The following is a 14,765-nucleotide window of genomic DNA, read 5'->3' as shown; positions in this document are numbered from 1 at the left end:
TTAAAAACCTAATTGATCCAATTAAAAAATTAATTGAGATAATTAATTTTTGTGATAAATTTTTGTTTCAATTGAAAAATTTTTTGTCTCAATTAAATTTTCAATTGAATGATTTTTAAAACTCAATTAAGACTTTAATTTTCGTGAATTTTTTCTGTGTATCAAGTACGCTAAATGCAAATCTATATGAGAATTATGTCCTAAAAATTTCCTTACTTCAATTCTACACCTCTTTGCCTCGGAATCAATATCAAAATCGTTAGCGTAAAGACAAAATAATAGGAACGGCGCAAGCTTTTTTTCCAGTGTAATAAATAATTTCGTTAATATTGCGAAGTGTTTTCTACCAATGCACAGTCATCTTAAATAATGATCTTTGAATCTTCTTTAAAGGATTCCATTCGCGTTTTATGCAAGTGCTACACCCTCACAAAAAATCGCTTCTGTAACATATACTCCCATACATATTTGGCTTCAAGCATATACATTTTTGGGTATTGCCCAAACATTTATATGTTTGATCTCTTCCAATATATAATATGTTTGAAAGCATATTGGTCTAAACAATATATGTTTGGGTAGTCTAAGTTCCAAACATTTTGTATTTTTGCATCCAAATTCAATAATGTTGTCTTCCAAAAAACAATATGTTATTATGTGAACATATAATATGTTTGGAAGCATTTTGCACCCAAAAATATTATATGCTTAAAAAAATTCTCCCAAACAATATTGTGCTCAAAATTTTATTTATTTATTTATATATTTACAATCATAATGAATTATGAAAATAAACAGGTAATATAGGTGCTAACAACATAGGTTTTCGACCTGAATGCTCAAAATTTTGTTTCTGCCCAATTGTATATTCCCCCACATCTTTCTCACTTCCACGAGATTTTTTAGTTCTTGGCACCTTTTTCTGTAATACAAACATTGTAGAAGAAATTATTCAATTTTATGATTTCTTATACCCTCCACCATAGGATGGGGGTATATTAACTTTGTCATTCCGTTTGTAACACATCGAAATATTGCTCTAAGACCCCATAAAGAGTATATATTCTGGATCGTGGTGAAATTCTGAGTCGATCTGAGCATGTCCGTCCGTCTGTTGAAATCACGCTAACTTCCGAACGAAACAAGCTATCGACTTGAAACTTGGCACAAGTAGTTGTTATTGATGTAGGTCGGATGGTATTGAAAATGGGCCATATCGGTCCACTTTTACGTATAGCCCCCATATAAACGGACCCCCAAATTTGGCTTGCGATTGCTCTAAGAGAAGCAAATTTCATCCGATCCGGCTGAAATTTGGTACATGATGTTAGTATATGGTCTCTAACAACCATGCAAAAATTGGTCCATATCGGTCCATAATTACATATAGCCCCCATATAAACCGATCCCCCGATTTGGCTTGCGGAGCCTCTTAGAGGAGCAAAAGTCATCCGATCCGATTGAAAGTTGGTCCGGGGTGTTAGTATGTTGTCTCTACCAACCATGCCAAAATTGGTCCATAATTATATATAGCCCCCATATAAGCCGATCCCCAGATTTTCGGTCTATAGTTATATATATCCCCAATCACACAAAAATTGGTCCTTATCGGTTCATAATCATGGTTGCCACTCGAGCCAAAAATAATCTACCAAAATTTTATTTTTATAGAAAACATTGTCAAAATGTTATTTCTATAGAAAATTTTGTCAAAATTTTATTTCTATAGAACATTTTGTCAAAATTTTATTTCTATAGAAAATTTTGTCAAAATTTTATTTCTATAGAAAATTTTGTCAGAATTTTATTTCTATAGAAAATTTTATCCAAATGTCATTTCTATAGAAAATTTTTTCCAAATTTTATTTCTATAGAAAATGTTGTCAAAATTTTATTTCTATAGAAACTTTAAACTTAATTATATACGTATTTAATCGGCCTTTTTTAGTTTAATATATACCACGTATGGACTATGTGCTATATATTACGGTGTTAGGAAGTTTTAAGATACCTTGTCATCGGCAAGTGTTACCGCAACCCAAGTAATTCGATTGTGGATGACAGTCTTCAGTAGAAGTTTCTACACGGATGAAAAAGAATGTTTTTCATATGTTTGGCTATAAACATTATATGTTTGGAACACAAATTTTTAAACACAATATTTTTGAGTGCAAACATATAATGTTCATAAACTAGCATAACATGTTTGGGACATATATGTTAATATGTTAGAACATATTATGTTTGGGACATGAAATGTTTGTAAATATAATTTGCTTGGATGCAAACATATATTAATTTAGAAATAGCCTATAAACATATATGTGTTTAGTAGCTTGGAGCGCTATTTAACAGGGAGCGATATTGAATTAAGTTGGTGGTTGTTGCTTGTTATTACAAAATTAACATTTTATTTTTCCTTGGGCAATTGATCAGCTACTTCTTTGATCCTTACAAACTGTGTGGTCCGCTGTTCGAATCCCCGTCCGGCAAATTAAAATAAAAACAAAAAATCATAAAATTGAATAATTTCTTCTACAATGTTTGTATTACAGAAAAAGGTGCTAAGAACTAAAAAATCTCGTGGAAGTGAGAAAGATGTCGGGGAATATACAATTGGGCAGAAACAAAATTTTGAGCATTCAGGTCGAAAACCTATGTTGTTGTTTATTTTCATAATTCATTATTTTTCATTCATTCATTATTATTATTGTAAATATATAATAAATAAAATTTTGAGCACAATGTTGTTTGGGAGAATTTTTTTTTAGCATATAATATTTTTGGGTGCAATATGCTTCCAAACATATTATATGTTCACATAATAACATATTGTTTTTTGGAAGACAACATTATTGAATTTGGATGCAAAAATACAAAATGTTTGGAACTTAGACTACCCAAACATATATTGTTTAGACCAATATGCTTTCAAACATATTATATATTGGTAGAGATCAAACATATAAATGTTTGGGCAATACCCAAAAATGTATATGCTTGAAGCAAAATATGTTTGGGAGAATATGTTACAGAAGCGATTTTTTGTGAGGGTGTACGCAATCCATGGTGGAGGGTACATAAGCTTCGGCCTGGCCGAACTTACGGCCGTATATACTTGTTTTTATTTTAATTTTACTTTTTGCCGGACGGGGATTCGAACAGCGGACCACACAGTTTGTAAGGATCAAAGAAGTAGCTGATCAATTGCCCAAGGAAAAATAAAATGTTAATTTTGTAATAACAAGCAACAACCACCAACTTAATTCAATATCGCTCCCTGTTAAATAGCGCTCCAAGCTACTAAACACATATATGTTTATAGGCTATTTCTAAATTAATATATGTTTGCATCCAAGCATATTATATTTACAAACATTTTATGTCCCAAACATAATATGTTCTAACATATTAACATATATGTCCCAAACATGTTATGCTAGTTTATGAACATTATATGCTTGCACTCAAAAATATTGTGTTTAAAAATTTGTGTTCCAAACATATAATGTTTATAGCCAAACATATGAAAAACAGTCTTTTTCATCCGTGTACAAATGTTTTCTAATTCGCATATCCTTTGATGGATACCAACAAAAAACTCATTGAATATAATTGGAATGGTTCGTTTCTAGTTTCCACTTCATTTTCTTTATTTGGGCTACCAAAAAACAACTCAAACGATATTTTTAATAAGGTAACGTGATTAAATATTATAAAATAAATTAATGCTTTCTCCAATTGAAATGAAATGAAATGCATTCAACGCCTCAATAAAAGAAGGAGAGAATATATAAAGCAAAAGGAGTTAATCAAAAGATTTTTTTTATTTTTTGCTGTGTTCCTTTCATCATACTAATGAGGAATTTTCAACATTAATATGCTACACAGGGCATTGATATTTTATATAATCTTCAATTTCGACAAATCGACTTTTGTTATTTTTGAAACCAGACTCAAAACGATGTTGGTTAAAATCGACTAATCGAGCTGTAAGGAGAAAGACGAAAGATTGACATTGGGGGACATTAAAAGGGAAATAAGATGCAATTATTTCTATGGTTACTCTGAAATCATCTGTAGACTATATAATTTATTTTTAATATTTTAACACTAGATTTACCATGTTAGGATGTTATTTCCTACATTTTGGGTTTTTAGGTATTTATACCCTCCACCATAGGATGGGGGTATATTAACTTTGTCATTTCGTTTGTAACACATCGAAATATCGTTCCAAGACCCTATAAATTAACATATATATATTCTGGGTCGTGGTGAAATTCTGAGTCGATCTAAGCATGTCCGTCCGTCCGTCTGTTGAAATCACGCTAACTTCCGAACGAAACAAGCTATCGACTTGAAAGTTGACATAAGTAGTTGTTATTGATGTAGGTCGGATGATATCGCAAATTTGCCATATTGGACCACTTTTACGTACAGCCCCCATATAAACCGACACCCAGATTTGGCTTGCGGAGCCTTTTAGAAAAACAAATTTCATCCAATCCCGTTGAAATTTGGTATGTGGTTTTAGTATATGGTATCTAACAACCATGCAAAAATTGGTCCACATCGGTTCATAATTATATGTAACCCCCATTATGGGGTTCCCATATAAATCGATCCACAAATTTGACCTCCGGAACTTCTTAGAGGAGAAAAATTCACCCGATCCGGTTGGAATTTGGTACATTCCGCTAGTATATGACCGCTAGGTTAGGGTAGGTTAAAGTGGCAGCCCGATTAAAATGCAGGCTCACTTAGACTATTCAGTCCATTGTGATACCACATTAACTAAAATTACCTATTACATATGGGCACTTCTAGTTTTAACCGCTGAACCTTCTCGATTATTTTCTTCTGTTGAACCAACCAGATTGTTCCAAAAACATTCCAGGTCCGCCAGTAATCTGAAGCTATATACCCTTAAAATTTGCTTACGCCTTACACAAAATGCAGGACACTCACACAAGAGGTGTTTTATTGATTCATTTTCCTCCGCATCATGACAGCTCAAACAATAGTCATTATACTTCGCACCAATAGTTTTTGCAAAATCGCCTATCAGGCAGCGACCCGTTATGGCAGATATCAGGAGTGATATCTGGCGTCTCGAGATCACTAGCATATCTAGTGTGCGGTTTAAGTTTAAATGGGGCCATATTTGCTTGGTGTCGTTATAACCCTTGCAATTCTCCCATCGAATATTGACCATCATAACAGCCTTCTCACGCAGTAAGAGCTTGCAGGTGGCCAGAGGCATACCAACAGATTCTAGTTCACCTGGAATATGTAAGGTAGTTCCTAGCCTTGCTAGCTCATCTGCTTCGATGTTCCCCGGTATGTTCCTATGGCCAGGCACCCATATTAGATGAATATTGTGCTGCTCAGCCATCTCATTGAGAGATTTGCGGCAGTCGATGGCCGTTTTCGAGTTGAGGAACACATAGTCCAAGGATTTTATTGAAGGTTGACTGTCTGAGTATATATTAATGCCAATATTGCTTGGAGCATTACTTCTCAGCCAATTCACCACTTCTCTTCTCTGTCAGGTAATCTTTTCGCTATTCGAAGTTCCTGATCTTTAGAATATACTCCGAAACCCACTTGGCCATCCAATTTGGAGCCATCAGTGTAGAAATCTATATATCTTTTATTCCCCGGGGTCCGTGTACACCACGCCTCACTGTTGGGAATTAGAGTCTCAAACTTATTGTCGAAAAGTGGTCTCGCCAAAGTGTAATCCACTACGTTAGGCACATCTGGCATTATTTTGAGGACCGAACTGTGGCCGTAACTTTTTTCCGACCACACCGCACATCCGTTGTTGCAGCTGACTGTTTGGCCAAAATGTCTGAAGGTAATAGATGTAGTATGACATTAAGGGAATTTGTTCCTGCCTTGCTGATTGCACCTGAGATACACAAGCACGCCATACGCTGAACTTTGTCTAAACTTGTTGGCTGGTGAAGTGCCGGCCACCAGACTACAACACCATATAGCAGGATAGGTCTAACCACTGCCGTGTATATTCAATGCACAATTTTTGGTTTTAGTCCCCACTTTTTCCCTATTGCCTTTTTACACGAGTACAAAGCTACCGTTGCTTTCCTCGCCCTTTCTTCAATATTAAGCTTAAAGTTCAGCTTCCTGTCCAAAATAACGCCAAGGTATTTTGCACACTCACTAAAGGGAATTTCAATACCCCCTAAGGAAATGGGCCTAACCGTGGGAGTTTTGCGATCTTTGCAGTACAGGACTAGTTCTGTCTTTGCAGGATTTACCCCAAGACCATTATCTCTCGCCCATTTCTCAGTCATCCGGAGGGCTCTCTGTATAATATCTCTAACTGTTGATGGGAATTTTCCCCTGACTGCTAGCGCCACATCATCTGCGTATGCCACCACTTGTATCCTTTCTTTTTCTAGGGAAACCAGAAGGTCGTTTTTAGCAACATTCCAAAGGAGAGGTGATAGAACTCCTCCTTGAGGAGTGCCTCTGTTCACATACCTTTGTATGTTTGCTTGTCCTAGTGTGGCTGAAATGTGTCTCTTCCTTAGAAGTTCATCTAACAGCCTAAGTATACCTGGATCAACATTCAGAGTTGTCATTCCATTTAATATCGAGCTCGGATGGACGTTATTGAACGCCCCTTCGATGTCTAGAAACGCCACGATTGTGTATTCTTTGACAGATAGTGAGCTTTCAATAAAGCTGACTAGATCATGTAATGCGGTCGCAGTTGAATCGACGCTAGTTCTAAGATAAATATCTATCATCCTCTCCAGAGTCTTAAGTAGGAATGAAGATAAGCTGATTGGTCGGAAATCCTTCGCACTCGAGTGAGAGGCTTTTCCCGCCTTAGGTATGAAAACGACTTTTGTTTCCCTCCACTTTCCTGGAATATATGCTAAGTTGATACATCCTATATATATCGCCGACAACCAGGGGATAATTCTGTCATCCACCGCTTGTAACTCCGCCGGAGTAATTCCATCCGGTCCGGGGAATTTGAATGATCCAAAGCTATTTAACGCCCATTTTATTCTAGATTTCGATACAATTTCCTCGATAGGAAACGACCGCTGAGCCACTGTGGCACCGCCAGTACATGGTTCAACCGTCTGATTTCAGGGAAAATGTGTGTCCAATAGTACCTCCAGCGTCTCCTAACTGGACGTTGTCCAATTGCCTTCCGATGTTTTAATGAAACCTGGAGCGGAGTTCGTGGAGGCTAGCACCTTCCATAGTCTGGAAGCCTCGGACGTATTCTCAATGCTGCTGCAGTAATCATTCCAAGAGTTATGCTGAACCTTTCTCAGTTCTCGCTTGTATCCTCTCAGATTCTTCCTGTAAGCTTCCCAATCCACAGGAGCTCTGGTGGACTTTGCTTTGTTAAAGAGCTTCCTGAACGATTTCCTCATATTACCTAACTCCGTAGACCACCATGGTGGTCGATTTTTCACCCTTAGCTTCCCTCTAGGCATGTGAAATGTTGAAGGCCTTAGTAATCCTCTCCACTGCGTGTTCGATAACTTGCACAGTGCTCATATTTGTCTCTGGTATTTCCGGAATCATCATATTGAACGATTCCCTATACCTATTCCAGTCAGCTTTCCTAACATTTGGCGGAAATATGGCCTTGGTGGTATGAACATCAAATTTGAAACTGATGTAGCGATGACCTAAGAAGCTATGTTCACTTAAAACCTGCCAATCAGATATCATTTCATTCAGTTCTTGCGAGGCCAAGGTGACGTCCAAAACATTTTGCCTGTTTTTAGTAACAAAGGTTGGGGCATCTCCCTTATTGCAAACTACCAAATTAGTACGCAAAATAAACTCTAGGAGTGACTCTCCTCTTGTATTAATGTCCGCTAACAACCATGCCAAAATTGGTCCGTATCGGTCTATAGTTATATATAACCGATCCCCAATCACACAAAAATTGGTACATATCGCCAAAAATAATCTCACAACATTTTATTTCTATACAAAAATGTTGACAAAATTTTAATTCTATACAAAATTTTGTCAAAATTTTATTTCTATAGAGAATTAGTTCTATAAAAAATTATTTCTATAGAAATTTTTTCAAAATTTTACTTCTATAGAAAATTTTTCAAAATTTTATTTCTATAGAAAATTTTATCAATATTTTATTACTATAGAAAATTTTATCAAAATTTTATTTCTAGAGAAAATTTTGTCAAAATTTTATTTCTATAGAAAATTTTGTCAAAATTTTATTTCTATAGAAAATTTTGTCAAAATTTAATTTCTATAGAAAATTTGGCAAAATGTTATTTCTATAGAAAATTTTGTCAAAATTTTATTTTAAAAAAATTTTGTGAAAATTTCATTTCTATCGAAAATTGATTGCGAAATTGAACCATGCCAAAATTGTATCATATCGGTCTATAGTTGTATATAACCGATCCCCAATCACACAAAAATTGGTACATATCGCCAAAAATAATCTAATAACATTTTATTTCTATAAAAAATGTTGTCAACGTTTTAATTCTATACAAAATTCTGTCAAGATTTTATTTCTATAGAAAGTTTTGTCAAAATTTTATTTCTATAGAAAATTAGTTCTATAGAAAATTATTTCTGTAGAAAATTGTTCAAAATTTTACTTCTATAGAAAAATTTGGCAAAATTTTATTTCTATAGAAAATTTTATCAATATTTTATTTCTTTAGAAAATTTTATCAAAATTTTATTTCTAAAGAAATTTTTGTCAAAATTTTATTTCTATAGAAAATTTTGTCAAAATTTTATTTTTATAGAAAATTTTGTCAAAATTTTATTTCTGTAGAAAATTTTGTCAAAATTGTATTTCTATAGAAAATTTGGCAAAATTTTGTTTCTTTAGAAAATTTTGTCAAAATTTTATTTCTATAGAAAATTTGGCACAATTTTATTTCTATAGAAAATTTGGCAAAATTTTATTTCTATAGAAAATTTTGTCAAAATTTTTTTTAAAAAAAATTTGTAAAAATTTCATTTCTATAGAACATTGATTGCGTAGAAGTTTCTACGCAATCTATGGTGGAGGGTACATAAGATCTATAGAAAATTTTGTCAAAATTTTATTTTAAAAAAATTTTGTGAAAATTTCATTTCTATCGAAAATTGATTGCGAAATTGAACCATTCCAAAATTGGTCCATATCGGTCTATAGTTATATATAATCGATCTCCAATCACACAAAAATTGGTACATATCGCCAAAAATAATCTAACAACATTTTATTTTGTCAAGATTTTATTTCTATAGAAAGATTTGTCAAAATTTTATTTCTATAGAAAATTAGTTCTATAGAAAATTATTTCTGTAGAAAATTGTTCAAAATTTTACTTCTATAGAAAAATTTTCAAAATTTTATTTCTATAGAAAATTTTATCAATATTTTATTTCTTTAGGAAATTTTATCAAAATTTTATTTCTAAAGAAATTTTTGTCAAAATTTTATTTCTATAGAAAATTTTGTCAAAATTTTATTTTTATAGAAAATTTTGTCAAAATTTTATTTCTGTAGAAAATTTTATCAAAATTGTATTTCTATAGAAAATTTTGTCAAAATTTTATTTTTATAGAAAATTTTGTCAAAATTTTATTTATATAGAAAATTTTGTCAAAATTTTATTTCTATAGAAAATTTGGCAAAATTTTATTTAAAAAAATTTTGTAAAAATTTCATTTCTATAGAACATTGATTGCGTAGAAGTTTCTACGCAATCTATGGTGGAGGGTACATAAGATCTATAGAAAATTTTGTCAAAATTTTATTTTTAAAAGATTTTGTGAAAATTTAATTTCTATCGAAAATTGATTGCGAAATTGAACCATGCCAAAATTGGTCCATATCGGTCTATAGTTATATATAATCGATCCCCAATCGACAATAAGTAGAGTCTCAAACTTATTGTCGAAAAGTGGTCTCGCCAAAGTGTAATCCACTACGTTAGGCACATCTGGCATTATTTTGAGGACCGAACTGTGGCCGTAACTTTTTTCCGACCACACCGCACATCCGTTGTTGCAGCTGACTGTTTGGCCAAAATGTCTGAAGGTAATAGATGTAGTATGACATTAAGGGAATTTGTTCCTGCCTTGCTGATTGCACCTGAGATACACAAGCACGCCATACGCTGAACTTTGTCTAAACTTGTTGGCTGGTGAAGTGCCGGCCACCAGACTACAACACCATATAGCAGGATAGGTCTAACCACTGCCGTGTATATTCAATGCACAATTTTTGGTTTTAGTCCCCACTTTTTCCCTATTGCCTTTTTACACGAGTACAAAGCTACCGTTGCTTTCCTCGCCCTTTCTTCAATATTAAGCTTAAAGTTCAGCTTCCTGTCCAAAATAACGCCAAGGTATTTTGCACACTCACTAAAGGGAATTTCAATACCCCCTAAGGAAATGGGCCTAACCGTGGGAGTTTTGCGATCTTTGCAGTACAGGACTAGTTCTGTCTTTGCAGGATTTACCCCAAGACCATTATCTCTCGCCCATTTCTCAGTCATCCGGAGGGCTCTCTGTATAATATCTCTAACTGTTGATGGGAATTTTCCCCTGACTGCTAGCGCCACATCATCTGCGTATGCCACCACTTGTATCCTTTCTTTTTCTAGGGAAACCAGAAGGTCGTTTTTAGCAACATTCCAAAGGAGAGGTGATAGAACTCCTCCTTGAGGAGTGCCTCTGTTCACATACCTTTGTATGTTTGCTTGTCCTAGTGTGGCTGAAATGTGTCTCTTCCTTAGAAGTTCATCTAACAGCCTAAGTATACCTGGATCAACATTCAGAGTTGTCATTCCATTTAATATCGAGCTCGGATGGACGTTATTGAACGCCCCTTCGATGTCTAGAAACGCCACGATTGTGTATTCTTTGACAGATAGTGAGCTTTCAATAAAGCTGACTAGATCATGTAATGCGGTCGCAGTTGAATCGACGCTAGTTCTAAGATAAATATCTATCATCCTCTCCAGAGTCTTAAGTAGGAATGAAGATAAGCTGATTGGTCGGAAATCCTTCGCACTCGAGTGAGAGGCTTTTCCCGCCTTAGGTATGAAAACGACTTTTGTTTCCCTCCACTTTCCTGGAATATATGCTAAGTTGATACATCCTATATATATCGCCGACAACCAGGGGATAATTCTGTCATCCACCGCTTGTAACTCCGCCGGAGTAATTCCATCCGGTCCGGGGAATTTGAATGATCCAAAGCTATTTAACGCCCATTTTATTCTAGATTTCGATACAATTTCCTCGATAGGAAACGACCGCTGAGCCACTGTGGCACCGCCAGTACATGGTTCAACCGTCTGATTTCAGGGAAAATGTGTGTCCAATAGTACCTCCAGCGTCTCCTAACTGGACGTTGTCCAATTGCCTTCCGATGTTTTAATGAAACCTGGAGCGGAGTTCGTGGAGGCTAGCACCTTCCATAGTCTGGAAGCCTCGGACGTATTCTCAATGCTGCTGCAGTAATCATTCCAAGAGTTATGCTGAACCTTTCTCAGTTCTCGCTTGTATCCTCTCAGATTCTTCCTGTAAGCTTCCCAATCCACAGGAGCTCTGGTGGACTTTGCTTTGTTAAAGAGCTTCCTGAACGATTTCCTCATATTACCTAACTCCGTAGACCACCATGGTGGTCGATTTTTCACCCTTAGCTTCCCTCTAGGCATGTGAAATGTTGAAGGCCTTAGTAATCCTCTCCACTGCGTGTTCGATAACTTGCACAGTGCTCATATTTGTCTCTGGTATTTCCGGAATCATCATATTGAACGATTCCCTATACCTATTCCAGTCAGCTTTCCTAACATTTGGCGGAAATATGGCCTTGGTGGTATGAACATCAAATTTGAAACTGATGTAGCGATGACCTAAGAAGCTATGTTCACTTAAAACCTGCCAATCAGATATCATTTCATTCAGTTCTTGCGAGGCCAAGGTGACGTCCAAAACATTTTGCCTGTTTTTAGTAACAAAGGTTGGGGCATCTCCCTTATTGCAAACTACCAAATTAGTACGCAAAATAAACTCTAGGAGTGACTCTCCTCTTGTATTAATGTCCGCTAACAACCATGCCAAAATTGGTCCGTATCGGTCTATAGTTATATATAACCGATCCCCAATCACACAAAAATTGGTACATATCGCCAAAAATAATCTCACAACATTTTATTTCTATACAAAAATGTTGACAAAATTTTAATTCTATACAAAATTTTGTCAAAATTTTATTTCTATAGAGAATTAGTTCTATAAAAAATTATTTCTATAGAAATTTTTTCAAAATTTTACTTCTATAGAAAATTTTTCAAAATTTTATTTCTATAGAAAATTTTATCAATATTTTATTACTATAGAAAATTTTATCAAAATTTTATTTCTAGAGAAAATTTTGTCAAAATTTTATTTCTATAGAAAATTTTGTCAAAATTTTATTTCTATAGAAAATTTTGTCAAAATTTAATTTCTATAGAAAATTTGGCAAAATGTTATTTCTATAGAAAATTTTGTCAAAATTTTATTTTAAAAAAATTTTGTGAAAATTTCATTTCTATCGAAAATTGATTGCGAAATTGAACCATGCCAAAATTGTATCATATCGGTCTATAGTTGTATATAACCGATCCCCAATCACACAAAAATTGGTACATATCGCCAAAAATAATCTAATAACATTTTATTTCTATAAAAAATGTTGTCAACGTTTTAATTCTATACAAAATTCTGTCAAGATTTTATTTCTATAGAAAGTTTTGTCAAAATTTTATTTCTATAGAAAATTAGTTCTATAGAAAATTATTTCTGTAGAAAATTGTTCAAAATTTTACTTCTATAGAAAAATTTGGCAAAATTTTATTTCTATAGAAAATTTTATCAATATTTTATTTCTTTAGAAAATTTTATCAAAATTTTATTTCTAAAGAAATTTTTGTCAAAATTTTATTTCTATAGAAAATTTTGTCAAAATTTTATTTTTATAGAAAATTTTGTCAAAATTTTATTTCTGTAGAAAATTTTGTCAAAATTGTATTTCTATAGAAAATTTGGCAAAATTTTGTTTCTTTAGAAAATTTTGTCAAAATTTTATTTCTATAGAAAATTTGGCACAATTTTATTTCTATAGAAAATTTGGCAAAATTTTATTTCTATAGAAAATTTTGTCAAAATTTTTTTTAAAAAAAATTTGTAAAAATTTCATTTCTATAGAACATTGATTGCGTAGAAGTTTCTACGCAATCTATGGTGGAGGGTACATAAGATCTATAGAAAATTTTGTCAAAATTTTATTTTAAAAAAATTTTGTGAAAATTTCATTTCTATCGAAAATTGATTGCGAAATTGAACCATTCCAAAATTGGTCCATATCGGTCTATAGTTATATATAATCGATCTCCAATCACACAAAAATTGGTACATATCGCCAAAAATAATCTAACAACATTTTATTTTGTCAAGATTTTATTTCTATAGAAAGATTTGTCAAAATTTTATTTCTATAGAAAATTAGTTCTATAGAAAATTATTTCTGTAGAAAATTGTTCAAAATTTTACTTCTATAGAAAAATTTTCAAAATTTTATTTCTATAGAAAATTTTATCAATATTTTATTTCTTTAGGAAATTTTATCAAAATTTTATTTCTAAAGAAATTTTTGTCAAAATTTTATTTCTATAGAAAATTTTGTCAAAATTTTATTTTTATAGAAAATTTTGTCAAAATTTTATTTCTGTAGAAAATTTTATCAAAATTGTATTTCTATAGAAAATTTTGTCAAAATTTTATTTTTATAGAAAATTTTGTCAAAATTTTATTTATATAGAAAATTTTGTCAAAATTTTATTTCTATAGAAAATTTGGCAAAATTTTATTTAAAAAAATTTTGTAAAAATTTCATTTCTATAGAACATTGATTGCGTAGAAGTTTCTACGCAATCTATGGTGGAGGGTACATAAGATCTATAGAAAATTTTGTCAAAATTTTATTTTTAAAAGATTTTGTGAAAATTTAATTTCTATCGAAAATTGATTGCGAAATTGAACCATGCCAAAATTGGTCCATATCGGTCTATAGTTATATATAATCGATCCCCAATCACACAAAAATTGGTACATATCGCCAAAAATAATCTAACAACATTTTATTTTGTCAAGATTTTATTTCTATAGAAAATTTTGTCAAAAATTTTATTTCTATAGAAAATTAGTTCTATAGAAAATTATTTCTATAGAAAATTATTTCTATAGAAAATTGTTCAAAATTTTACTTCTATAGAAAATTTTTCAAAATCTTATTTCTATAGAAAATTTTATGAATATTTTATTTCTTTAGAAAATTTTCTTTCTAAAGAAAATTTTGTCAAAATTTTATTTCTATACAAAATTTTGTAAAAATTTTATTTTTATGGAAAATTTTGTCAAAATTTTATTTCTATAGAAAATTTTGTCAAAATTTTATTTTTATAGAAAATTTTGTCAAAATTTTATTTATATAGAAAATTTTGTCAAAATTTTATTTCTATAGAAAATTTGGCAAAATTTTATTTCTATAGAAAATTTTGTCAAAATTTTATTTAAAAAAATTTTGTAAAAATTTCATTTCTATAGAACATTGATTGCGTAGAAGTTTCTACGCAATCTATGGTGGAGGGTACATAAGATTGGAACTTACTTAATTGTTTAATATGCCTTATATATAATATTGGATATACAATTCCAATTTCATAGGT

The 14,765-nt window shown here is 32.2% G+C and overlaps 1 protein-coding gene across 4 annotated transcripts in view; it reads left to right on the top strand.

The window, feature by feature from the left end:
- Positions 1-14,765, top strand: part of LOC142238159 (uncharacterized) — a 173,122-nt gene that overhangs the window by 132,216 nt on the left and 26,141 nt on the right. The window lies entirely within an intron of this gene.

Source organism: Haematobia irritans, chromosome 5 (genome assembly GCF_050003625.1).
Source record: "Haematobia irritans isolate KBUSLIRL chromosome 5, ASM5000362v1, whole genome shotgun sequence".
NCBI classification, from domain to species: domain Eukaryota; kingdom Metazoa; phylum Arthropoda; class Insecta; order Diptera; family Muscidae; genus Haematobia; species Haematobia irritans.
Note: the sequence above shows the minus strand (reverse complement) of the source record. Positions and strands in the feature narration are given on the sequence as shown.